Here is a 25,974-nt window from a genome sequence, read left to right on the forward strand (position 1 = left end):
CCAATAGAATCTTTCAAATTGGAATAAACTTTTGAAAATGTACCACTGTACCTGCCTTTTACGCTAGCAGTATTTTACTGCTGTGCAATCCTATAATCCTTTAATTTTTGTTTGTTTAAATATATCTATATCTTGCTGATGTCTTAAAACTCATTTCAGTGTCTTCTCTTTCTCTTCATGCACTCAGCTTTGCTGCTTTTAGGATGTATGGGCTTGTTCTTAAATTCTACTTACTACTCCTACTCCAATAATGTTTATAAACAGAGAAAACCAACAAGGAAGTAACCTGTAATGCATCTTACTATTAGTGTTTCTTCTCATTATTCTTTATTTCAGACACTTGATTATCAGATTCTTCTTGGAAATCTATACCTTGCTTTTAGAAGCCCATCGCTGTCTCTTGCCAGCACTTCTGAAAGATTCAGAAATCAATACCTTTATCTTTGCTCAATGCACAAAGAGGCAGATTCATAAAAGGGATTAAGATGTTAAGTTGGTTGGTGTTGCTTAATCAGATCCTGTGAATGTAATCATGATGTATACATTTGTTGTTTTCCCTTTAACTATCTGCCTTGTCTTTATAATATATATAGTGAACTGGATACTCTGAAACCATCTAAATAAATGGCAACCTGGTCTTAAAATGTTAAATTTAATTGAATTTATTTTAAAATATATTTATTGATTTTCAGTTTAAAAGATACAAACAACTAAGTTGTGTGTGTGTGTGTATATATATATATATATAATATATAAAATATATAAAAATATAACAAACAGCAATACAATCTAGGTTCTAACTTCTCTTCTAATAAAATGCAAAAGTCACAGTGAGAAAAAGAAAACCTAAAAAGACTCCTATTTTCACTAAGGACACTGCACCATTTTTCAGTCTGAAATCCAGAACCATAGGGGCTCAATTCTCAGTTATGGAAAGACTCCATGACACACTATAGAACCGTAAAGGAGCCTTAACGTGGTGGTAAATGACATTGCTGACCACATTAAGACTCCTTTAATGTGTGAGGGTGGTGTAGAGTGTTAGGCTATAACTATACTAGAGATCTTACAGAGGCACATCTGTACCAATGCAGCTGCACCACTGTAAGATCTCTCGTGTAGCTGTTCTATGCCTATGACCAGCGGTAGCTATGTCGGTGGGAGAAGCTCTTCTGCCGACATAGAACTGTGCACACTACCACTTATGCCAGCAAAATTTATGTTGCTCATGGGTGTGTTTTTTCACACCCCTGTCATAATTTTTGCTGACATAAGTGGTAATATAGACATGGCTTTAGTGAAATTGAGAATCAGGCCCTTAATATGGCAAAATGGAGGATCTCAAATCCTTTGTCAACAAAAGCATTCACTAAGGGCCTAATCATTTACACCAATGGTTTTGGATCAGGCTCTAATTTTCCTATTTGCACTAGAACAGATGAATTACTGAACATATTGCATCTGAGATGGTGATTTCTTTTCATTCCATTCCTTTTGCAGTAGTATATACTGCCCAGAATATGTTTTCCCCTACTAGAAGTTACTATGCCTACAGGTAAATCCCTTTTATGTTTAGTCATAGTGATAATAAGTATTAGTTTTGGAGAATATTCCTGTATGCACAAGCAGGTTAAATAATTCAGTCCTTGCCTACATCTCTCTCTGAGGATTAATCCATACATTTTTCATATCTGTTCAAAGCCTAATTTTGCAGTATAAAGAATTATTATAGAACATAAAATACCCTAATTCTGTCTTTTTCTTCCACATCCCCTCAAATCAATATACATTAGAAGAAAACCACTGTTGTAGGCAAATGTTTTATCATTTCATATTATGAAAATTCAGACAAACTAACAATTAAAGCTAAATCTCAGTAATCCATCTCTAAAAATGGTCATTGTCCTGTCAACTACTGTAAAGAGGCAAGTATATAGTTTACTTCCCTTGTACAAATTTAATGGCTCTATTTTCAAATTTTGTTTCCACTGTCCATGGAAGTAGAATAAATAACATTTTATACAGAGAAAACTAATGCAGCAATACAAGTAACTGTGGCTGTTTCTCCATAGACCGATAAAATTTTATGATCATTAACCATAAACAATAATTATCAACAATAAACACATAATGATAATTATAAAAAAGAATGGAGAACTATGAAGACCAAATATGCAGAAATTCTATGCTACATTTTACATTTAAGAAGATACATTACCTCATTGTAGTACAGTAAATGATAAACACTGATAAGATTTTAATTACAACTGTTTAAAAATTGTTTTCTCTAGCTCAACATATTTCTTTGGATTTTTTCTGCAAACTTAAGGTCTCTTGTGAAAATGGTATTCTTTTCTTGCATAAACCTTTAATGCAAATTATGCTGTAATAAAAGATATGCAAGTGAAGCAAAATGGGTTCATTTGTAGCATTTCACCAACTATGATTAACAAGCCTTTTCAGTGTTGCAATTTTGTCCATTGTTCACCATCAATAAATAGCAGTTAGCACTCATAGAAATTACATTTCCCTTTCAAAATATAAATATGTTGATCAGATGTGGGAACACTGATTGTTCTTGTAATATGTTTTCACTAGTCAGTTATTACCCTAGCAATTTATATATTTGACACTCCAAAATTGTGCTGACTCATCAAGGTATTTAAACATTTAACTTGAAGCACATACATTTAGAGTTTAGAGACCTTCTTCTTGTATACACCTCATGGTTTATTTTACATTATTCTCTCCACCACTTCTACAGACTCATGCAGCCCCATATTTACAGTCACATACAATCCTCAGTTCTCTTGGCCAAGAAAGACAGAAGGGATCCTCTCACTAGAAGATCACTCTGAAAGCCTTCCTCCCCTTGCATTTCCTTCTATATCATTTCTACCTTCTGCCTAATGGACCAATGCTACTCTTAGCTCTTCTCAGCCCATCCCAATCCATCAATTAGGCACAGCTCTTCTTAATCAGGCCTACTGTACAGCAACTAATTGGATTTGCAATGGCCAGATCAGCTGCTGTTGCCCAGCACTTTGTTATAAGCCCCATTGACCTCAAGGACTCTCATGCATGATGATTACACATAGACTTAAATCTCCTGATGAGTCAGGGCTAAAGAGAGGTAAGAGTGCCAAAGAAATTAAGTGAGCATATCAGGAAATTTCCATGAAAAATCAGTTTAAGAAGTATGCACTCAGAAGTACCTACAATGTTCAGTCATTGAATTAAAAGTCTTGTTCTCCATATTGAGCCTGCATTCTGAACTCTTATTCAAGTGTGTAGTCCTTATTCACTGAAATGGTCCCAGTGAGACTATTTCCATGATTATGAGTTGTTTGCAGAATCTGGGCCATTTTTTAAAAAAAGTCATGTTATTTTACTGGAAAGAAAAAGCAAACATGCACATTTGCCTGCAGGTTAACTGTTTAATACAAAGAAACCCTCCAAACCCACTGTAAAACTGTCAAAGGGAATAGGCTCCAGTGCAGAATGAAACACAACTCAGACAGACACTATTAAAATTATTACTAGAGAAGTTGTGGGAACATCATTCTCCCATCCTCCCCCGGCTCCACTAACATTCATATGCTTGGAACATGGTGCCAATCCTACAGACCACTAACTTTAAACATGTTCCATTTCTAGAGAACAGAAAAGAAAATGTAAGTCATTAAAATGTCTAAATCATATGACAAGATTTTCTTTAAAGAGCTAAAACAAATTCTAACAACTGATTGGATCTTCCTGCTACTTTTAGATCAATTTCTTCTGTCCTTGCTCAAGCAAGTAGTTAAAGTGACACCACTGGGTGGGATTCTGTGATGTGCCTCTCAAGGCCTGTGGTGAGGTCCTTGGAGGACGGCTTGCAGCTGACTTCCTTAGTTCATGCATCAGGGGAATTGTTTCCTATCTGTATCTAATGCTTGTAGATCCCTTTCACATGACTCCAGCACCTTTACCTAGCATACAGGTGATGGAACAAGGATGAAATCCACTGGGACTATAGTCCCTGCAAGACATGCAGGTTTTGGTCCCTCGTAAATAAACTTAGAAAAAATAGCATTGAAATAATTCTGTGATTCTGGGTTGGGTTTTTTGGAGGGGGGGAGAGAGGGGATCACTTTTACAAGACATCTTGAATGAGATCATGGAACTGTTTTTAGACTCTGTCATGTCAAGGTCACAAAACTTGGAAGAAAATACATATCTAAGGAAAAATGGAACTGGGTATAATTGATAATGCACCACTGTATTCTTCAATGTGGAATGTTATATTTTTCACAAAAATAAATGTAATACTTTTTAAAAGCTAAAAGATGCCATTATAACCTAGACTGATCTCCTGAATAACACAGAGGCCATAGGATTTCATCCAGTAATTCCTGCATCTATCTCAACAATTTGTGGCTGAATTAGAACATGCGTATCTTCCAGAAAGACTGCCAATCTTGATTTAAAGACTCCAAAGGTTGGAGATAGTATCACATCCTTTAGCAATCTCTTCCAATAGTTAACTATCCTCACTGTTAAAAATGTGCATCTAAAAAAGCAGCAGCAGATGTCTACTTAGTTAGAACCAGCCTACTTAAATTCTGCTTCTAATGCATGACAATCTTCCGTTAGCTGAAAGTCGAATTTGGGCCCTACATATAAATCTGTACTGCTGGAATCTTCTATCTGCCCTATAGAAGATATTCCTGTGGATGAACTTTGTATAAAGTTTCTAAAATCCAAATTTGAATCTACATACAATAATGTAATGAAAAGAATAAAACTTGACTATATAAGCAATTATTTTAACTAATAAATATTATCAGGAAGATGGCAATAAATTACTAGTGTAAGTGAGTAAGAATTTAATTAGAAAAGTTTTAGATTAGGTGGAATGTCTGATACAAGCTAAGATCACTTTTGAAAGATGCTGTAGCAAATTGCTGACTCACCGGCATGGTGCCTCCTGCTGGTTGCCCAGGAATTAGCTCTCTCAGCCCTGGTGCATCTTCTATGGGCCGGAGTCTTGACCTCTGTTACCTACCCCTCTGCACTCCCTTTATCTCCACCATGTGTAGGTCCCACATCCCTCCCGGACTATGGTGCCTCTTACATTGAGATACTACTTCTCACTCAGGGAACCCCACTCCCATGAGCTCACCTCGCCTCAGTGACCCACTGCCAGTCTTCATCTAGCCCCTTTACTAAGGGGCAAACCGAAGTCTGCAATGGCCATCATTGGCTAGGGGGTTGGACCTGCTGCCTTTCCCTGCAGCCCAAATACCTCCTTTGGCCTTCCTGTCAGTCCTCAGCCTGGTAGGTCACTAGGCTTGAGCTCCCCAGCTCAGCCTGCTGCTGCCCCTTCTTCCCCCAGCACTGCTCTATTGAAGGTACCCTGTGCTCCCAGGCAACCTGGTCCTTCTCACCCCAAGGCTGGAGTGAAACTGCCTGCCCCCTAGCTCACAGCCCCTTTTATATGAGCCCTACCAGGTCTGGATTGGCTGCTACCTGCCTTCCCCTGATTGGCTCCTTAGGGCAGCCCTTTCCCAGAGCTGATTTTAACCCTTCCTGAGCAAGAACAGAGTGATTGCCCCGCTACAGAGGCTTAGAAGTTCCAGAATTCCTACCTGTTGAAAAACCTATGGAGGATGATGCCTGACCAAAGAGTGCTCAATGGAAAAATGAGGTACCGAAAACCACTAGTCACTGTTGAAAATCTTGGCCTTGGAGTGAAAACATTCTATTCTATTCCAGTAACATATTCTATTCGAAAGGTGTTCAAGCAGCTCCCACATTTAGAAGCAATTCAGGAACTATATATTGTCACATCAATAGAGCTCTAAAAAATATTGTTTTACCTTCTTGGCTATCTGTACTTGATCTGCACTTCCCCTATGTATCTATTGGTACAGAGAAAATCACTTGCTTATCTAAGTGCTCCTCAGCGTATACATGGGTGAGAGAGAGAAGCAGTAGAATACGCATCCATGGTTGTTCATAGGAGGCACAATGTCATCATGACCTGCTATAACCTTCCCAATGGTATTGAGAAAGGTCCAAAACATCACCTTCGATAGCTCTTATTATTCTGCCTGGGCAAGAATCTGACAAAATTAATAGTCAACTCTTATATAAATCATAAATTTTAATATGCATAATTTATTTTAAGCAATGTAATCATAGAATAGGGATAGGAAGAAAAGTGTTCTGTTATACAAGATCACTTATTAATTTTATTTGATCCAACAGTGGCTCCTCCTAGTATCTTTGCATTTCAGAACCTTCTTGTGCAGATAACATAAAAATTAAAACTACAGAACTAAGATGAACTCAGTAGACAGGGATTTTTTTAAACCCAGCAGACACAGCAGGCTAATTTGTCAAGGAAATTCTTATGGTGTTATAGTGCTCAGCATACATGTATCTATAAAATTCCAGCAGAGCGAATGACTGGAACAAGTGTCAAAAAATTCAGTCATCTGCTGTACTAACAACCACACAGCTATATACACCATGCTGAGAAAACATCCATAAGGAACAATGTCATTACCTTAACATTTCAGGTTGGCTTGATGAGCTGTTTATCCCAATTAACACAGAAGGAAAATTGCTGGGTAACTAGCACCTTCATTTAGGAAGTCTCTCTCTGATGCTCAGCTTATAATGAGTTTTGCAACGTACATTTTGAGGATCAAACCATTTAAAAGCAATGTTAAATCACACATGGAAAATACAAATTTAAACTAATCATGTTGTAATCATTAGAGGGAAACAACTTCATTAAGCATGTATATGCATTCAGGAGAGAATATAAATAGTTAATGCTACCTCCCATCAGAAATAAGTTAATATTTCATTTTGCAAAAGGCTGCCATTTCTCCAGTACATTTGGTTTTTAATGATAAAAATAAGACAGTAAGTTTGCCCTTTTAGATTATTAGGGCTTGTTTCTAATATTGCCTCTCTTGGGGAACGTACACCTAATGTTATAATCAGACTCTAACAGAACTAATTGTATTGAGCCAATTACTATCATGTACCAAAATAACTCCCTTTTGAAAGCTACCTTAATTTTAAGATATAATATAACCTGTACAGTTATAATGGCAGTGATCTGCAGATGTAGCATCTTCTAACCAGATACATTCCAAAGTTCTTTAAAAATTTGGGCTTGGATTGTGACCCTTGCTATAACAACATACAGGAGAGGAAAGGGTCTAAGAAACCTCCTTATTTCCATGCATAGGCTACCTGTATTACTAATATCAATGCAGATGGGAGCACATGTGGCTAGACGATTATTTCTCTTCCCTCCCACCCACCACCACAATGCACACAGACAGAGGAGGGCAGAAAGTAGGCAGCAGGAATGGGAAGCATGGGCAGAAACTGGAAGTTCAGCCAGAAGAGCTAAGCCAGCACACAGAGGGCAGTAAGCTGTTCCAGGAAAAAGGACTGACATCATACTTTTCCCCTGGAGCAAGCAGAGACTAAATCATGACTCTCAGAATTCCAGTGCAATCTCTGCTCTGCTTTTCATGCAGTAAATCTATTTGCTCCTGCTTACTTGGGATAAATGGCAAGATGTCAAGCCCACTGTCATAAACAGATAGTTAAGGGTTAATGTCTCTTTTATGTGTAAAGGGTTAAGAAGTTCACCTAGCCTAGCTGACATCTGACCAAAGGAACCAATGGGGGAACAAGATGTTTCAAAAGGAAGGAGGGAAGTTTTCCTTTGTTTTTAGAGTTTCAGTTTCAGCCGGAGTGAAAAAGATCAAGGAACCAGCCTCTTAGCAGAATAGCAAGTTTTAGAAAGGGATAAATAGGTTTATGTTTATTTTCTTTGTAACTTGTCTTGGTATCATTAAGAGAATTATCAAAATTGGGTATTTGGGTATTTTTTTTGCGTAACTAAATTGTGCCCAGGGGAACAGCCTCTGTGTTTTGAATCTGTTGTCTGTGAGAGTAGCTGGTATGCTAATCTCTCCCAGAGGGTTTTCTTTTACCTTTCTTTTCTTAATTAAAAGCCTTTTTCTTAATACCTGGCATAAGTAGATAGGTAAGGGTTAATTTTCTTTTACCTGTAAAAGGTGAACAAAGGGGGAGCCAAACACCTGACCAGAGGACCAATCAGAGACCTGGATTTTTTTTAAAGTCTGGGAGGGAACTGGAAACTCGGGGTTTTTTTGTTTTCCTCGGCTGTGAGTAAACAAGCTTTTCTTCTAACTCCATCTTCTTTCAAATATTCTACTAAACATCTGTGAGTACAAAAGGAAACAAAGTAATCGGCTGTGATGTGCTTTGAGTTGTATTTACATGGGTGTTGATTTGCTGGACTGGTTTAATTATATTGAAAGGGAATAGGACAGCATCGCACCGGCTAACCCAGGAAAGGAGGGGAAGCTGGGGGATGAGATAGAGGAGACCCAGGGGCTCTGGGTCTTGGAGGGGTCCCCCAAAGAAAGGTTTGGGGAACCCGAGGGGGCCGAAACCCTGGAAAACTTTGGCTGGTGGCAGCGAGATAAGATCCAAGCTGGGTATAAGCTTGGGCGAGGTTCACAGTAAGCACCCAGATTTTGTACGCACAGGTCCAGATCTGGGACTGACATTTACCACAATACCTGATTGATTTTTCCTTGTTTTTAGATCAAAGGGGATTGGATCTGGACTCACCAGGAATTGGTGGGGGAAAGGAGGGGGGATGGTTAACTTCTGCTTGTTTTAAGATCCAAGGGGTTTGGATCTGTGTTCAGCAGGGAATTGGTGAAGTCCCTCAAAACTACCCAGGGAAAAAGGTTGTACTTGGGGGTGATGGCAGCAATACCAGATCTAAGCTAGTAATTAAGCTTAAAAGTGTCCATGGAGGTCCCCACATCTGTACCCTAAAGTTCAGAGTGGGGAAGGAACCTTGACACCCTCACTGACTGTATGAGCTATCAACAAAACCCTACTCTTACTGAGCCAGGTAGAGGTTGAGCAAGGCTGTGATGGGTACATTGTATGAAATAAATCCATTCTGCCAAAAAAGAACAATGTGGCTCAAGGCAGGTAAGGTGCAATAGGGTGCATCTTATTGCTTCTCAGATGTTTAAACATAGGTGGACTGCTCTGGAAGAATACAAGGCATTGCTGGTCAACTTATCTCTGTGTTAACTAAGTTTTGGGCAGTGAATTTCCCTGTTTTAATAGGTGAAGTAGTGAGGGAGATATGATTGGGGGTACATATGGAAGGTCACAAGGAGGCTTCCTGGAAATATGTCCCTGACACTGAGCTACCAAGACAATCTTATCCCCCATCTGGATTTTAGAGCACTCAGGAAAAACTGACTGCAAACAGTAAGCTAGTCTCATCCTTAACCATAGTGTGGCTACCATTCCACTATAATTAAGTCTATCAAAAGCCTTAACCCTGACACATGAAATCTTTCATCATCAATATATGTATGCCATTGCTTGTATATAATTAATGGTATTTGTGCTAACAGTTCATGAGTAAATCTTGTAGTTAATGGTTAAGTTTGTTAGATGCTGAAAGTGAATTTTCTTTTCAATATTGTGGTTAATTGAATGTATGAACTGTAATGATAATAGAATATTTATGTAAATTACCTTAACTGGTTATTTCCATTCTTTTTAACGTTTGGGATTTTTAAAAATGTTAATGCTATAGTTATGTAGTTTGCATAATGTTTATACTAGATTACTTCAGTAACTATAAGTTAACAGCATTTTGGTGGTGTGATATAGAAGACTTATTGTCACTGGTAAAACTATTTAGAAAAGAAACTGGAAGCTTGTTTTCATTAAAGTGCTACAGTAACAGACTCATCTTCATATATTCATCTGCTTTGCCTTACAGGTTTCTTCTCTATTTGAAGTCTAGGCACAAACAGTTCCAAAGGAGGAAGTTGCTTTGTGTGAAGATGAAAAGTACTGATGAATGATTTCGGCCTCCATGTTCTTTATAAAAGTGAAATGTAAACAACCAGCCATATCAGTGTTCCTGCAGTGCGAGGTCTCCTGGGACTTCATTAGGATGTGGAAAAAGTTAACAGGGAATTGAAAAGCTCACACTGCATCAAGACAGGCAAAAGTTCTGACCCCAGAATGATGGTCAAGTATCCATTTTCTTCATGGCGACATCACTGCAAACGTATTTTGCTACGGTGCGTCAATAAGATTGTACAATAATTTCCATAAATAACTGTGTCTACCTTTTTATAAATAGGAATCATCAGGGAATATGTCCAATTACTGGGCTGTTTTCTAGTTTCCCAAATGACATTGAGAATCTTATGGTATTACCAGATGAGTGTCTCTCCACCACTTTTAATGATTTCTGCTTGTATGTTATCCACTCCAGGGACCTTATTTCTTTTCAGTGTCTGCACGGCACACTCAACTTCTTTGACTGTAGGAAGAGGTCCATCAGGATAAATGGAGCTTCTCAGACAGATCTCCTCTGCCTCCTTTACTTCCAACTGAGAATTTCTTTTGTTCATAATATAAAGTTCTTGGCAATACCTACTCTAAGTGTTGGGTAAAATTACATTCTTTCTGCAGGAGAAATCTTTCAAAAGAATCTTAATGGTTTGGTAAGCCCTCCCAATGCCATTTGCCAGAGAAAGTTGTGTATATCAATGCACTGTTTTTCAAGCTAAACGTCTTTTGCCACTTTATTCAGTGCTTCTATTTCTCATGCATGGGGATATTTTCTTTTGCAGTTTCAACAACTTTCCTTTGAACTCTTTAGCTTCTTTCCTATGTTCATCACATAACCTGATCATCTTCTCTATGATCCAACATTTCTTCTTTAGGATCTGTTTCCCCAGGAGTTCATTGGAGTCTCAAATGTAGCATGAGATGTTGTGCTTTATCTGATCTACATTTCCCAAGCAGAAGTGAGAAGCTTGGAGCATTAGTTCAATCATCTTCTTGAATTCCACTTTTGTTTCATGTTTTTTCTGTTTGTTGATGTTATAACAGGTTCTGAAAGTGCTTGCTGGTTGTTTCTTGCTTCACAGTCTGATTTTTATATGAGCTATTGTGACAGATTTCAGTTACCAATCTGCCTGAGGTGTCAGGTGATCAGCCTGAGGCCACAGGATCATTTGGGGAGGAGATGACAAAACACAGCAAGGGTTTAAAATTTAAAGCTTTATTAATAAAATAATAAAATAACAACAGAAAGTGATGGGTGCTCCCCACGTCACTCAGAGGGAGGAAGAAAGCGTTAGTGCCCCAAGCCCTAACCCACTTTCATACTCACACATGCTCTACCCACGGCTGGCCAAGCCTGAGTGTAACATAAGAAGAAGAGGGAGAAGGGTGGATGGTTCTGTCCTGGGCCCAGGTCATCCAGGGTCTGCTGTAATCTCCACCTTGCTTGAGCTCTTGGGAGGGTTTTAAGTCCTAGGTTTCTTTAGGGGTGTTGTCGTCCAGGCCCTCTGTGCCTGGTGCTCCTTGTACCTGTCCCAATTGGCTTGCTGTGGCCTTCTCGGCTTCCCGAAGCACACCAGCTCCAGAGACTTTGTTTTCCCTCCTGTTGGCCTTCACCGTCGCCATCTCATTCTCTCTCACTGTTTGTACTGCTATTTCTGCAGCTCTATTCAACTAAGCTCTCCTCTTCTCATGGCTGGGCAGCTGTAGATTTCTTGTCTAGCCCATGACCTTCGTCTTATCTCCACATAGAGCTAGCTGAAGTGCCAAGTTAACCCATTCTCTGCTCTCTTCCTTCTTTCCCCCCTTCGCCTCTTGCACCCTGCAAGGAATCTTGCATTCCACATTCACACCTTTGGCCCTCCTCTGAAATGCCTTGCAATGCTTGCAACCACCTTAGCAACATACAATGCTGATTTGCCTCTCCATGGGACCCCTTGAGGGACGGAGTCCTTGGGCCTGTGACACTATTACTAAGGGCTTGTCTTCACTACTGGGGTAAGTCAACCTAAGGGCTTGGCTACACTGGAGAGTTGCAGCACTGGTGATGGGGTTACAGCGCTGCAACTCACTCTGTGTCCACACTTGCAAAGCACAGCCAGTGCTGCAACTCCCTGGCTGCAGCGCTGGGTGTACACCTGGTCTGCTTAGGGTGTAGCGATTCCAGCGCTGGTGATGCAGCACTGCTCATCAAGTGTGGCCACCAAAAGCACTGTTATTGGCCTCCAGGATATTAGGAGGTATCCCAGCATACCTTTTCAGCCACTCTGCTCATTGTTTTGCACCACACTGCCCTGGGCTCAGGTGACCTGCCCTTTAAATGCCCCGGGAATTTTAAAAATCCCCTTCTTGTTTGCTCAGCCAGGTGTGGAGTGCAATCAATCAATCAATCACTGACAAACGAGCCCCAGCATGGAGCAATGGCGAGCTGCAGGACCTCATCAGTGTTTGGGGTGAGGAAGCTGTGCAGTCACAGCTGCGCTCCAGCCGTAGAAATTATGATACCTATGGCCAGATATCAAAGTCCATGCTGCAAAGGGACCATGAACGGGATGCGTTGCAGTGCAGGGTTAAAGTAAAGGAGCTGCGGAGTGCCTATTGCAAAGCCCATGAGGGAAACTGCCGCTCAGGGGCTGCCCCCACGACCTGCCATTTTTACAAGGAGCTGGATGCGATACTTGGGTGTGACCCCAGTGCCAATCCGAGGACAACGATGGACAGTTCAGAGCAGGGAGAGGAGGGGGAGAGTGTAGAAGAAACCGAGAGTGAGGCTACTGAGGTGGTGGGAGACACCCCAGAGTCCCAGGAGGCATGCAGCCAGGAGCTCTTCTCAAGCCAGGAGGAAGCTAGCCAGTCTCAGCAGCTGGAACTTGTTGGTGAAGAAGAAGCAGAGGAGCGTGATCCCAGTAAGCAGCTTTTATTTTAAGGATGGAAATGTTTTGGGAGAGGAGTGGGGGGTTATGGCTGCATGCATGCATGCCTAGATGTGGAATAGCCCATTGATGTAGTCTATCACATCGCGGTAATCGGCCTCTGTAATCTCTTCAAAAGTTTCTGCCAGAGCATGGGCAATGCACTTGCGCAAGTTTATAGGGAGAGCCACCGTGGTCCTTGTCCCAGTCAGGCTAATGCGTCCGCGCCAATGTGCCGTGAGGGGTGGGGGGCCATTGCTGCACACAGCAAGCTGCATAGGGACCAGGGCGGAATCCACATTGCTGTAGAAGACACTCCCGCTCTTCCCAGGTAACCCGCAGCAGCGATATATCTGGCAGGATAAAATCCTGTGGAAATGTAGGGATAGTGTTCAGTGCAGGTCCCCCCCAGCTGCTCTCTGCTTTCCCCAATGCACAGAAACCCCAGTGAGCCCTGACTCAAGCAGCTCCCCTTCCCAGGTGAATCGCGGCAGAAAACATGATTCATTAATCACTCATTCCCATTACTCACATTCATTCTCACTGCTGTGGCCTCTCTGTGCTATGTTGGTATGTGTAAATGATGCTACAAATAGTCTACAAACTCCTTCACTGTGATATAAACAATGCAGCCTCTGTAATAAGTGTTTCTATTCTGTTTTTTTTTAAGTGTCCTTGAATCCTCTGACCCTATCACATCCTGCTGAAAGACTACAGAACTTGAGGAGAAAACAAGGAAAAGCAAAGAAGATTTGGTGAAAGCAGTTATGAATCAGTATGCCAGAGAGAATAAGAGGCTGCAGGACTGGAGAGAGAAAATGCATCAGTGGAGGGAAACACAAAGCAGGAGAAAGGAATTGGCTACCAAGAAAAGCACAAAGCAGCTGATAAGTCTCCTGGCACGCCAAACGGACTGTATGCAGTCACTGGTAGCCATGCAGGCAGATCACTACCGTGCTAACCTCCCCCATCCCAAAGCTCTCTCCCTTGTGCCCCACTGTTTGCTCAAAAAACCCCCTTCTCCAGCATCCCTGGTTCTTACCACCACCAGCTGCCCCCAACACCTGTACGTTCACCTACCAGCCTGAGAACTACGACCCTTACCCTATGCACTCAACCCCCATCACCATGCAGCATATTAATCCTGAAGTGCAGCAGGCATTGCACAGCACTCCAGGGAGGACATATTCAAACCTCTGACTGTACAGTTCAGCACCCTACCGCCCCCTGCCCTTTTATGTACTGTATTTTGAATAAATGATTTCTTGGCTTTTAAAACAGTTTTATTATTGCAGAAAAGTGAAACATACTGTACCCCAAGGGAAAAACAGGCGCTGCAAATCATTGTAACCACTGCACTTTACTTCTGTGCAAGGCACCAAGCATTACTGTTGGCTTTCAGCCTCAAATTGCTCCTTAAGGCATCCCTAATCCTTGTAGCCCTGTGCTGGGCCTCTCTAGTAGCCCTGCTCTCTGGCTGTGCAAATTCAGCCTCCAGGTGTTGAACGTCAGAGGTCCATTCCTCACTGAATGTTTCACCCTTGCCCTTCACAATGTTATGGAGGGTACAGCACGCGGATATAACCGCAGGATGCTGCTTTACCCCCCAAGTCTAGCTTCCCATAAAGACACATCTCCAGCGCCCTTTAAATGACCAAAAGCACACTCCACAGTCATTATGCACCGCGCTCAGCCTGTAGTTGATCACTACCTTTGCCAGTCAAATACAGTTTCATGAGCCCATGGCATTAACGGGGTAAGTGAGGTTCTTTCCAAGGATCACAATGGGCATTTCGATGTGTCCCCTATTGTGATCTTGCGGTTTGGGAAAAAAGTCTCTCGGCCTGAAGCGTCCTGAACAGGCACTGTCCGAAAGATTGTGCATCATGCACCTTCCAGGCCATCCTGTCAAATGTCAATGAAACGCCCCCCCCCCCACAGTGATCCATAAGCGCTTGGAGAACCACAGAGAAATACCCTTTCCGATTAATGTACTCGGATGCCAGGTGGGGTGGTGCCAGAACAGGAAATATGCGTCCCATCTATCGCCCCTCCACAGTTAGGAAAACCATTTGTGCAAAGCCATCCAGAATGTCTTGCACATTCCCAGAGTCACGGTTGTTCTTAGAAGATGTGATTAATGGCCCTGCAAACTTGCATCAACACGATTCCAACGGTCGAACTTTCCCCACTCCAAACTGGTTTCGTGACCCGATCGGTAGCTGTCTGGAGTTGCCATCTTCCAGATTGCAATAGCCACCTGCTTCTCCACTGACAGGGCAGCTCTCAATCTCTCAATGTCCTTGCGCCACAGGGTTGGGTGAGCTCAGCACACAGTCCCATGAAAGTGGCTTTTCTTATCCGAAAGTTCTGCAGCCACTGCTCGTCATCCCAGACTTGCAGGACGATGTGATGCCCACCACTCAGTGCTTGTTTCCCGAGCCCAAAGGTCGGTGTTCCACGGTTCTGAGCACGTCCGTTACTGCCACAAGCAATTTATTGTCATGTGCATCAGTCGAATCGATATCATCGTCGGACTCCTCACTGTCACTTTGGAGCTAAGGAATAGCTCAACTGCCAAACGTGAATGTGCTGGCGACATTCATCAGCAGAGTCCTCAGCAGTCGGGCTCCATTTCTAACAGAAATCGCACTGCAGACTCACAATGGAGCCAAACTGCTGCGGGATGTGTAGCAATGCACCACGGTGGCGTTGGGACAGGAAGCGGAATGACCCGCACACCTTTCCGTCCCTTCCCACAACCCACAGCGCCAAAATGGGACGAGGTGCTCTGTGGGATAGCTGCCCACAATGCACCACTCCCAACAGCGCTGCAAATGCTGCAAATGTGGCCACACTGCAGTGCTGGTAGCTGTCAGTGTGGCCACACTGCAGCACTTTCCCTACACAGCTGTACAAAGACAGCTGTAACTCCCAGTGCTGTACAAATGTAAGTGTAGCCATACCCTAAGTTACGCTACTTATGCAAAATACTGAGTATCTGTGTTAAGGAGTGTAATTACATATGTCTCACTAACACATACCAGGAAATAACTGTATGTTTACCCAGTATTTTGAAAGGAAAAAGAAATTTAAAACAAAAAACATTTAAGAATGTAATGTTTCTGGGGAGGAATAAAAAAATAACATCTATGCAATATTTTATTTTTAACTATAAAATGAATACTATTGACTTTGCTTGTGTCTACAATATAAAGGGGAAAATATTTTAATATTTGTAGAATGACCTAAGTCTTCTTTCATCATGACTGTATAAGCAATGGAAGCTGAAATATTATGCAGCTGTTTCCTCCTATGATCATTTGTCAATGAGCGTAGCTGGATATATACAACCTGATTTTGCCAGTTCAGAAAGGTTCTGGCAAAATAGACTTTGGCAAACTAGCTGGATATTTGCAACCTGATTTGGCCAGGTTCTTCATATAGTGAGATCAGGGATCTAGAAGAGGTCAGCTTTCTGAGAACTTCTTTGTAAATGTCTTAAATAAAATTGATCAAGAGAAGCAACAGTATGATACAGCTGTGTGTCAGAGAGAGTCGACATAGCTTAGGACAACTTACCCGGTGTTTTTACTACACTTCGTCAAAGGGAGATGCTCTCCAATCGACTTCTCTTACTCATCTCAGAGATGTGGAGTACCGAGGTCAACCCAGAGAATGCTTTCCCATCGATTTAGTAGGTCTTCGCTAGACCCGCTAAATCGACCCCTGCTGCATCAATTGCAGCAGTGTTGATCTCCCCATAGTGAAGACTAGTTCTTAGTTATGATCAAATCTTATGTCAACCTTCTTAAAGGATCAACTCCCATCATGTTAGAACACAACCTGAGATCATAAATTAATAAATCTAGTTCTGAGTCCACAAATCTTGCAATGTTCAGTTCCATTGCCTTAACTGTTTATACTTCACTAGGTAGCCATCATACTATGTAATTTTCAGTCACAAATAACAGTGACAGTCCTCTGTCCATAGCAAAACTTTCCAAAGTAGCTGTGTCATTCTCCTCTAAAACTGGAGAATAATACCATACTTATATTAAAAGTCAGGATAGGCAGAGTTAAATATATACTTCTTTTAAAATATCCAGTTAATTCCCAGAGTTTTATTTCTTGGGGTTTATTTAATAAGCTATATTTGACTTATCTGATCCTGAAATGTTCATAGAGAAATTATGTTCATTGACTGTTTGTTTCAGAGCAATTACCAAGACTACTTATGGAGGGGAGAGGGAGGAGGACCCATAAGAATCCCATTAATCTACTGACGGTGCAAAATGACAGGAAAAGGTATGATTTAATCATTTTTACACTCTAAGGGCTTGTCTACATTTAAAATGCTACAGTGTAGACACTAGCTATGCTAATGGAGGAGCTTCTTCTGCCAACATAGCTGCTGCCGCATGTTGGAAGTAGATTAAATCAATGGGAGACCTCTCTCCCATTGGCTTAAGGTGGCAACACAGATAGCTTAGAGTGGCGCACTTGCACTGGTGCAGCTGCACTGCTGTAAACGCTCTAGTGTAGCCATAGCCTAAGTGAATGAAACAGAGCACCAATGTAAATGCACTCGTGTCTTTCTTTAGGCCCTTCATCTCTCCCTACAAAAAATATAGAAATACTTCACAAATATTTGTAGGTTTGCAAGTGCACATTATCTGCAGCATGGTGTTCAGGCTTAAGAGGCATTAACTAAAGTAACCACTTTAATAGAGATTTATATTTCTTCCATCTCCGTGCAATGAAATGAACAGTGTGAGAAACATCAGGGAATTCATCATTCAATCAGCACAACTCACAATTGCACCCCAACAACTATAATTCACTTCTTCGCATTAGCCCTGAATCCTGATACTTATGCAAAATATCAAACATCTGTGTTAAGGAGTGTAATTATGCATTTCTCACTAACACATACCAGGAAATAACTGTATGTTTACCCAGTATTTTGAAAGGAAAAAGAAATTTAAAAGAAAAACACTTAAGAAGGTAATTTTTCTGGGGAGGAATAAAAAATAACATCTATGCAATGTTTTATTTTTAACCATAAAATAAATACTATTGACTTTGCCTGTGTCTAGAATATATAAGGGAAAAATATTTTAATATTTGTAGAATGACCTAAGTCTTCTTTCACAATGACTGTATAGGCAATGGAAGCTGAAATATTATGCAGCTGAGTTTCCTCCTGTGATCACTTGTCAATGAGCATAGCTGGATATATACAACCTGATTTTACCAGGTTCTTCATATAGTAAGATCATGGATCTAGTAGAGGTCAGATTTTCTGAGAACTTCTTTGTAAATGCCTTAAATAAAATTGATTGAGAGAAGCATCAGTATGATACAGCTGTGTGTCAGAGAGAGCTGGAGAGAGAAAGACTCCTTATAAATTCCATTAGATCAAATGTGACCTCTAGATAGTTTAATGAATCATCTCTTGACCCAACTGTGTGTTCAAAGGTGTGGTAGATGAACCACATTTGAATAAAGGTATGTTAACCTTTTTTTTTTTGTCTTTTTTCACCAAAACAAGGGAAGGGCATAAAAAAATTGTTACTGTTAAAGTCACAGAAGTTCAGCTGATGCCTTAGCTACATTAATGAAGTAGACAGTGGCAAGATATCACAATTTGTGCTGTACTGTACAGGAGATCCCTCTTTGGATGGAAGTGTTCAATATGGTGAATTTGGCAAAATAATATATGTAGCAATGTGATAATTATCATTAATATCTTATATTTATATAGTGTTTTCCATCCCAAAGAATCATCTCTCTCTCTGTTTTATATATAGGTATATACTCACAAATATACACATTCACACACTTTGAAGTTGTGATTTGGGGGTGGGAGGTATAAAAAGAGTAGTGTCAGAATACTGACCTCCTTGGGCAAGAATAACGCCTGTTTTGTTTGTTTTTTTTTGCAAAGGAGGGGGTGTTGTATAAAAGAAAACAAAAAAAGAACTATAACATCTCAGTGAAATAAACAAAAGCAAAGTTTAAGTAAAATTATAAAGTTACAGTCATATCATACAATTATATATGTTTTCACTTCTATATGTTGTAAAAAAAATCTCAGAAAAACAGCAAAATTAAGAAGAAAAAATTGTCATATAGAACATGTAAAATATGCTACTCAACACAAAGCATATCAGGCAGAAGTCAGAAACATGTCATCGTACAGCAAGGATATCGTTTTATAACTGCCTAAAACACTGTTTCTTCAGGCCCATCCACAATTTCCCATGCACAATAATATTTCATAGTTATCTGTCAAACAAACTGTGAAATAAAAGACCAAAGATAAGATTTTCAAAGGTACAAAGGTCAGTTAGGCATTCAACTCCCATTGAAAGTCTCCTAACTGCTGTTTGGGCCTTTGAAAATCTCACCCTAAATGTCAAATTGGTACTTGTCTTACCTTCTTTTATTGACTATTCTTTCAAGAACAGTTATTCCACTTTTAGTGAGTGACAGCCTTTAAACAAATGTGCAAGTTTCTATCAATTCAAACGGTATTCCACATTTTAAAGAAAATAAAAAGTTTGTTTTTTTTAAAAGAATACATATATGAATATGCTTTAACTGCAAGATTCGGACTGACGTCAGTGGGAGTTGGATCAGATTCTAAGTGTTTGTTGTGTACTTAGAGAACTTCAAGGGATGCTGCTACAGAAATATTATTTCCCTAACTGTGACATGGGATGACTTTTTCCTAAGGTAAATTTGTTCATGTTAGAGAATCCTCTAGAGATTTTTGCTGTCTTCTATGTTTCAGAAGCCATCATAATGCTATCAGAGTAGCTGTGTATATATGTAACTGGGTCTTGTATGTTATATATACTTGGTAAACAGTTATCTGGACCCCACTGAGTTCATGTGGTTTTGTTCACATTACATTTATTGTGTAAGAACAAAGTACACAAGAATGCTCTTAGGACAATATTATTACAAACTCTTTTTACAGTGGATGTGGCTCTGTTTTATATTGACAATGTACATAAGAGTGAAATTCACCTATGGTTCACATGGTCAGTGCCTGACTTTCTATGCCAGACAGGACCCGCATATGGACTGAGAAGAAGTTCAGTTGGTAGACAAGGCAAGTGGGGCAACTGCACATCTCCATACACTACAGAAAGTTTCTGTGCACTAACCCCACTTCAAGACACACCAGAGGCTAGGCGTGAACCAGGGAACAGAACACATATCTACTTTTATGCAGACAGCCTCAGTTTCACCTCCCTCAGGCTCAGATGATCTGTAGCTGCTATTTCAGTCTGGAGGGATAGAGGGAAGGTGCACAGCAGTTTGTCTGATGTTCACTCCCCAACAGCTTAGTAGTTTACCAACATAGAGACAGGATATGGAGGTAGAGTGAATCTTCACTCTTACTGATTAAATATTGTGCAAAGGTGTTTTGTTCTGTCATAATATTTGCCATATATTCAAGCAGTGAGCATTAGCAAACAACCACCTGGTGTGGTCATTAAGAAGGAACTGTGTTTTAAAGGCAGCAGATATTTTTGTTCTTGATAGTGCATATGAATGTGAAGAACCATGTTCGCCACATACTTGCCTTCCAGCAGTAAGTTTTCAGATCTTGACAAGCCAGCAAGGAATATCTCCAGAAGCAATTGACCCCAGAGGCACAAGGGAGACAAAGAAAGAACATAAAGAACAGCCCAGTGCTGATAGTTCATTGCAGCCTACTATATTATTGATAGTTCTAGTTTGTCTGTGCCATAGAATTCTTCACAACCTATTATACACAAGCTCCCTGCTATTAACAGATATCACCAAGGACAAAGTAGAAGTAGATTAACCGAAAGAAATAAAATTGAAGGGGAAAAATGATAAGGCTGACAAATTTCAGCATAAAATATACAGTTACATTATGTAATACAAAATGGCACACCATTACCTACTACAACTTACTTCGCATACTGAAGTGCAGAAGTTGTATACACCATCATTTATCACAGAAAAATCTGCAAGACTCACAATGCTGTGCATTTCTCCTTCAAGTAATTAACTGAGGGATGAATCTTGCTAAGATGTTTGCAATGTGGTATTTTATAATTTACAATTTTTTTTCTTGTCATCAGACATACTGCTTAAAAAAAACCCCTAAGCCTAGTGTACCTTTCTCCACCATTTGTAAACTGTTACAAAGAAAAAATGCTTCTTCTGTGCTAATTGTTGAGACCATATGTTACCTGGAGCAAAATGGGTGTTGAATAAGATTTTACATTGCATACAAAGTGAAGAATGCATTTAGACAATAAACCCTGGATCCTAGCCCTGAAATCCTATTTTATACTCATTTCTTTGGCTTTGGGAAGACATTAAGACAGTCTGTAACTTACTAGCAATACAATATTGACACTGACAATTCTAGTTTAAGCAGATGTTCTGCAGATGCGGAGGAAGATTTAGAATGTGTTCTGGACAAGCAGCCTGAAAATTACTCTCTCACAGATGAATAAGCATCAATACAAAACACACTGTCACAAGCCTTATATTTCTGTATAACAGATAGTGAAAAACCATCTGTCCATTGTAGTAATTTGCCAAGAAGCCAGTCTAGCATACCATTTTACTTTCCTGTATTTAAAAAGTCAGTAATAAACAATATTTCTTAACTGTTTTCATTCGATCTGCAATCACCAGAATAAAAACCTCATTGTGCACCTCAATCAAAATCAGCCATGTAAATAACAAATAGATTGGTACTTTAAAATAGGGCTGTGCTTCTCTTTTCAGCTTGGTCTGAAAACAGAGGTTTGGAATGAAACTGATTGCTAGCCTTTTATTCTGCAGACTTTCCTTTATTTAAATATTGCATGAAGTATATACAAATTCATAGGCAACAATTTAGGGATGTTATTTAAGATGATTATATTTGAGATAAACTTATGAAAGTATGATCATTAGTAATCAGTTAAGCCTTTAATTTCCTGATTTTTAACATTAGGCTATGTTTCTCAATTTATATTTGCAAAGCCGATCATAATAGCTTAAAAGAAGTAATTTTTTTTGCATGCATGTCTTATAACTGCATACACAGTGCATACATTTTGGCTTGTTTTCTGTCATCCACAGTGATATCACATATAACAATTGAGGAATTTAATTCTGGCTGTTCTTCCACTTACAATAGCTGGAGCTGGTAGCAATGCCTATAGTTAAGAGTGACCCATCATTTTCCATGAAGAGCCCCTGTGTTCACTTGCTTTTTTAAATTTCAGTGGATTGGGCTGAAATGTTGATTTTTTGGGAAGTTTCAGTAAATATGGGCCACCCATTTTCAAGAATGAGATTAAGTAAAATTAATACCTTAATAGTATTGGGCAATATTACTAATCCATATAGATGATAACCACCTAGCATTATTATTGGTTACTCTGTTAGCTCAAGTAATAGTAGTCTGTACTGTGGCTACAAAGATCCTAGATTCAAACCCTGCTAATGACTGATCTTGATTCAATGTGGTTCACCACGGTGGAGCTTCCATTTTTCCAGTTTCCTCGAAGAAAAAAAATTACATACAAAAACTAGAGCTGGTTGAAACTTGGAATTTTCTTTCAGCACAAAATTCCAACATTTGAAAATTTCCTTTCAATCTGTATTGGAATGGAGGGTCAAAATTCTTAATTTTCCACAAAATGAAATTTATGAAAAATTTCATTTTAGGACTATCAAAACAACCTTAACAAAATGTTTCGATTCTGATAAGGTCAAAAGACTTCATTTCAACTTTATAATTTTGATTTTGTATTATAAATAATATAGATGTTGACACAAAGCACTTTGAACTTATCCAACATTTAAAAACATAGGAAAATTTTGCCAAAATTGATATGTTCCCGCAAAGTATTTTGATGTAATCAAATCATCATTTTTCAACAGAAAATTATTCTATTGGAATGTTTCAACCAGTTCTACACTAAATTATGTTTAACTAATGTCAATGGCTGGGAAATAAAGCACACAAAGTTAAGATTCTCCAGAATCAAGACTGACCGTGCAATCTTCGTTCACCCCTTTGTGTGTATGCTTAATGACAGAATCGTATTTTTTTTTATCTGTAGAATTCCTGCTTCATTGTTTGCATAAGGTGGTTAGCAAATGATGGCTGTTGTTGTAAAAAGAGCAATGTTGTTTGCTTGTGTTTAATGCACTTGAGTGGAACTCAGAAGATCCTGGTTCTGTCACAGACTTTTCTATACGATATTTGATAAGATCTTACCATAATATATACAGGCCAGGGGACAGAATCAAGGCCTTCTCCAAATTCCACCAGACTCCCCAACCAACACACCACCACTCTTTCTTCGAAATTGTGTAAATCTACATTCAAGTTTGGGGAAAGGGTCTTTGAAGGCTAGGATACCAACTGGGGCCAAGTATGGTTGTGGTAAATTCTCTGAAGTATATAGTGGTGACCTGAGGTGTGTATGTCTAGAAGGAGAAGAAGAGATTATGTACTGTAGATTGCCTTAACTTTTCCTTGCCTTAGATTTTAGATTTTGCATTAGGTATGTTATGTGTAAACCAGCCTTAAATGCACAATGTGTATATAGGATATAACTGCATAGTAGTGCTGAGTGTGAGGGGTACAGCAGGGCCTGCACACATCTTTGTCATAAGAAATAAGTGGAGTGGGGATTAGGTGAAGTCATGAAGGGCAGGGACAGTCATGAGCTGGCCAATAGCACTGGTTGAGCATGAGGTGGTGGGAGGGTTTGCTGCACCTTTTAAATGGCTGATCTGACATACCTCATTATGCAGTGGAAAAGGGGACCTCTGGGGTTATTTCTGAGGCACAATCCCTTCTTTTTGCTCCTCCTGGGATTGTGCAGCCACATGTTATTTCTATTGAAGACAGTCTAGTTCTGCCACTGATTTATTGACTGACATTGATCAGGCCTCTTAGGGTGAAATTCTGGCTCCACTGAAGTCAATGGAAGTTTTGCTATTGACTTAATTGGGGCCAGGATTTCACCCTGAGCTTGTGCTCAGTTTATCTATGGAGAGAATAACAAATAAGGAATAATAATAATGCCTAATGATTTTGTAAGTACTATTACGGAGCTCCTTAGATGAAAATTATTATATAATTAATCCTAAGTGATTTGCTAGCACAAAATCATTATAGGAAACCAGAGAAACTTGTTATTTACTTCATGCCCATATGAAGGAGATACAATAATCCTAAAATGGGAATAATATCATTAAGACAATAAGAGTCCCTAGTGCATAGTACTGTCTCTGCTGTTAATATGGATCCATGAAGCTCTGTGCCCGCAAACATTTATGTGCATGTTTAACTTTATGCACGTGGGTAGTCCAAATGACTATCAATACAGATAAAATTTAGCGCTTGCTTAAGTGTCTGAAGAATTGTGCTGTAGTTCTTAATTAGCTCAGATTTAAGAAACCACTGTCATGCTTCAGTGCTTCCTTTCTGCTCTTTCATGTTTGTCAAACCTTTCCAGTACTTGCAGTTCCAAATTTGAAAAGCCAGTCTCCAGCCACCAAAGACTCTCTTTGGAAACAGGTTATTATATTTATTTGCTGCTATGAATACATAGCACATAAATTAAAAGATGTCTGATCTTCAGCTATGGTTCAAGCTAGAGGAATTCTGAACATAATGTGACTGAAATGTTACAGATGGTTTTCAAATGTGCAGATAGGCTAGGTACAAATACAACTGAATAGATCCAAATTTAATATGTTCCACATGTGCCAATCTGTTTGCAATAATACAAATCGCTCAGTAGAGGCTACAGATTTTTATTGTTGAATAATGTAACTTTATTATTAGATATGCTCTGGGTTATGTGTTTGTCAGCATCATTACCAATAATATTAGCTATATCCAGTAAATGTGTAAGGGCATTATTCTCTTCTCTGATTCTTGAAACAAATAGTAATTGAGCTTTGCTTATGGAAAATACCAGATGAATATTTACAAGTATTATAATATTTGCAAGTGAGCTATCATAGAATCCTTTTGGTCCAAGTCATAGCTTTTTCATGCTACACTAGATATGTGTTAACCTGAGACTATATTGATACTAATATATTGATGCCAATGAAACACTCTGGTCAGAACTGCTGTATTATCTATGCTAAAATCTAAAAAGGGGGAGAAACATATTGCATAGGCTTTTAGAATGTAATATTTATAGACAGCCTATGATCATACCATTGCTTTATTTTTCATATAACAGATCCACTATTTTTTTGTTTTGTTTTTAATATATTTTAATACTATCTAGTAGTGAACTTTATACTTAAGCATTTCCATTGTGTCCCCCGCCCCCTTTCACACTGTGCTAACTTTAAAAAAATATTCTACTTTCAAAAAATTTACATTTTTTTTTAAAAAACTTTATTTACCCAACTTTAATGTTGCACTTACATAATTACACAAGTGCGGTAATTTGAGGGACAAGCCCTCTCTCTAGCCTCAAGGGACAGCCAGGACCCCTACACTCTATCCCCAATTTATTTTCTCTTTCCAGTGGAGAAAAAGGGAGGGAAAATAAAAAGTGTCCTTTGCCTTTTTTTTTTTTTAACCCACCCCATTTTCCATTCAGGTTGAGGGAGGAAACATTCACTTTTTTTTTTTTTAAGTCCACTGGAACAAAACACTTCTAAAATCATTTTTAAAATGGTTTGTCAAATATGAAAAATTTTAACCAAAACTATATTTTTTTCTGAAAATATTAGTTCTGATTGAAAAGACATTCTCTGTCAAAAATATTGGGTACACTGCACCCAATAATAGTCCAGCCAGAATAGATTGGAGACAGAACATGTGCAGGTGCTATGACTGTGCCATATGAGGGAAGCAAAAGGGGTAAAGCAAGTTTGCATTTCTTTGTGTTAGCACGTGTCCCTAGATATTTGCACATTCCATACACGTCAGTCAGGCCCATACCCATTCTGAAATGTTCTGGCCACTGTGACAATCCATACTACTGGCATTACATTTTATTATTGGTATTGCAGCACCTAACCAAGATCTAGGCTCCACTGTGTGAGGCACTGTACAAAAATACAATGGCAGACAGTGCCTACACCA

Source organism: Chelonoidis abingdonii, chromosome 5 (assembly GCF_003597395.2).
Source record: "Chelonoidis abingdonii isolate Lonesome George chromosome 5, CheloAbing_2.0, whole genome shotgun sequence".
NCBI lineage: Eukaryota > Metazoa > Chordata > Testudines > Testudinidae > Chelonoidis > Chelonoidis abingdonii.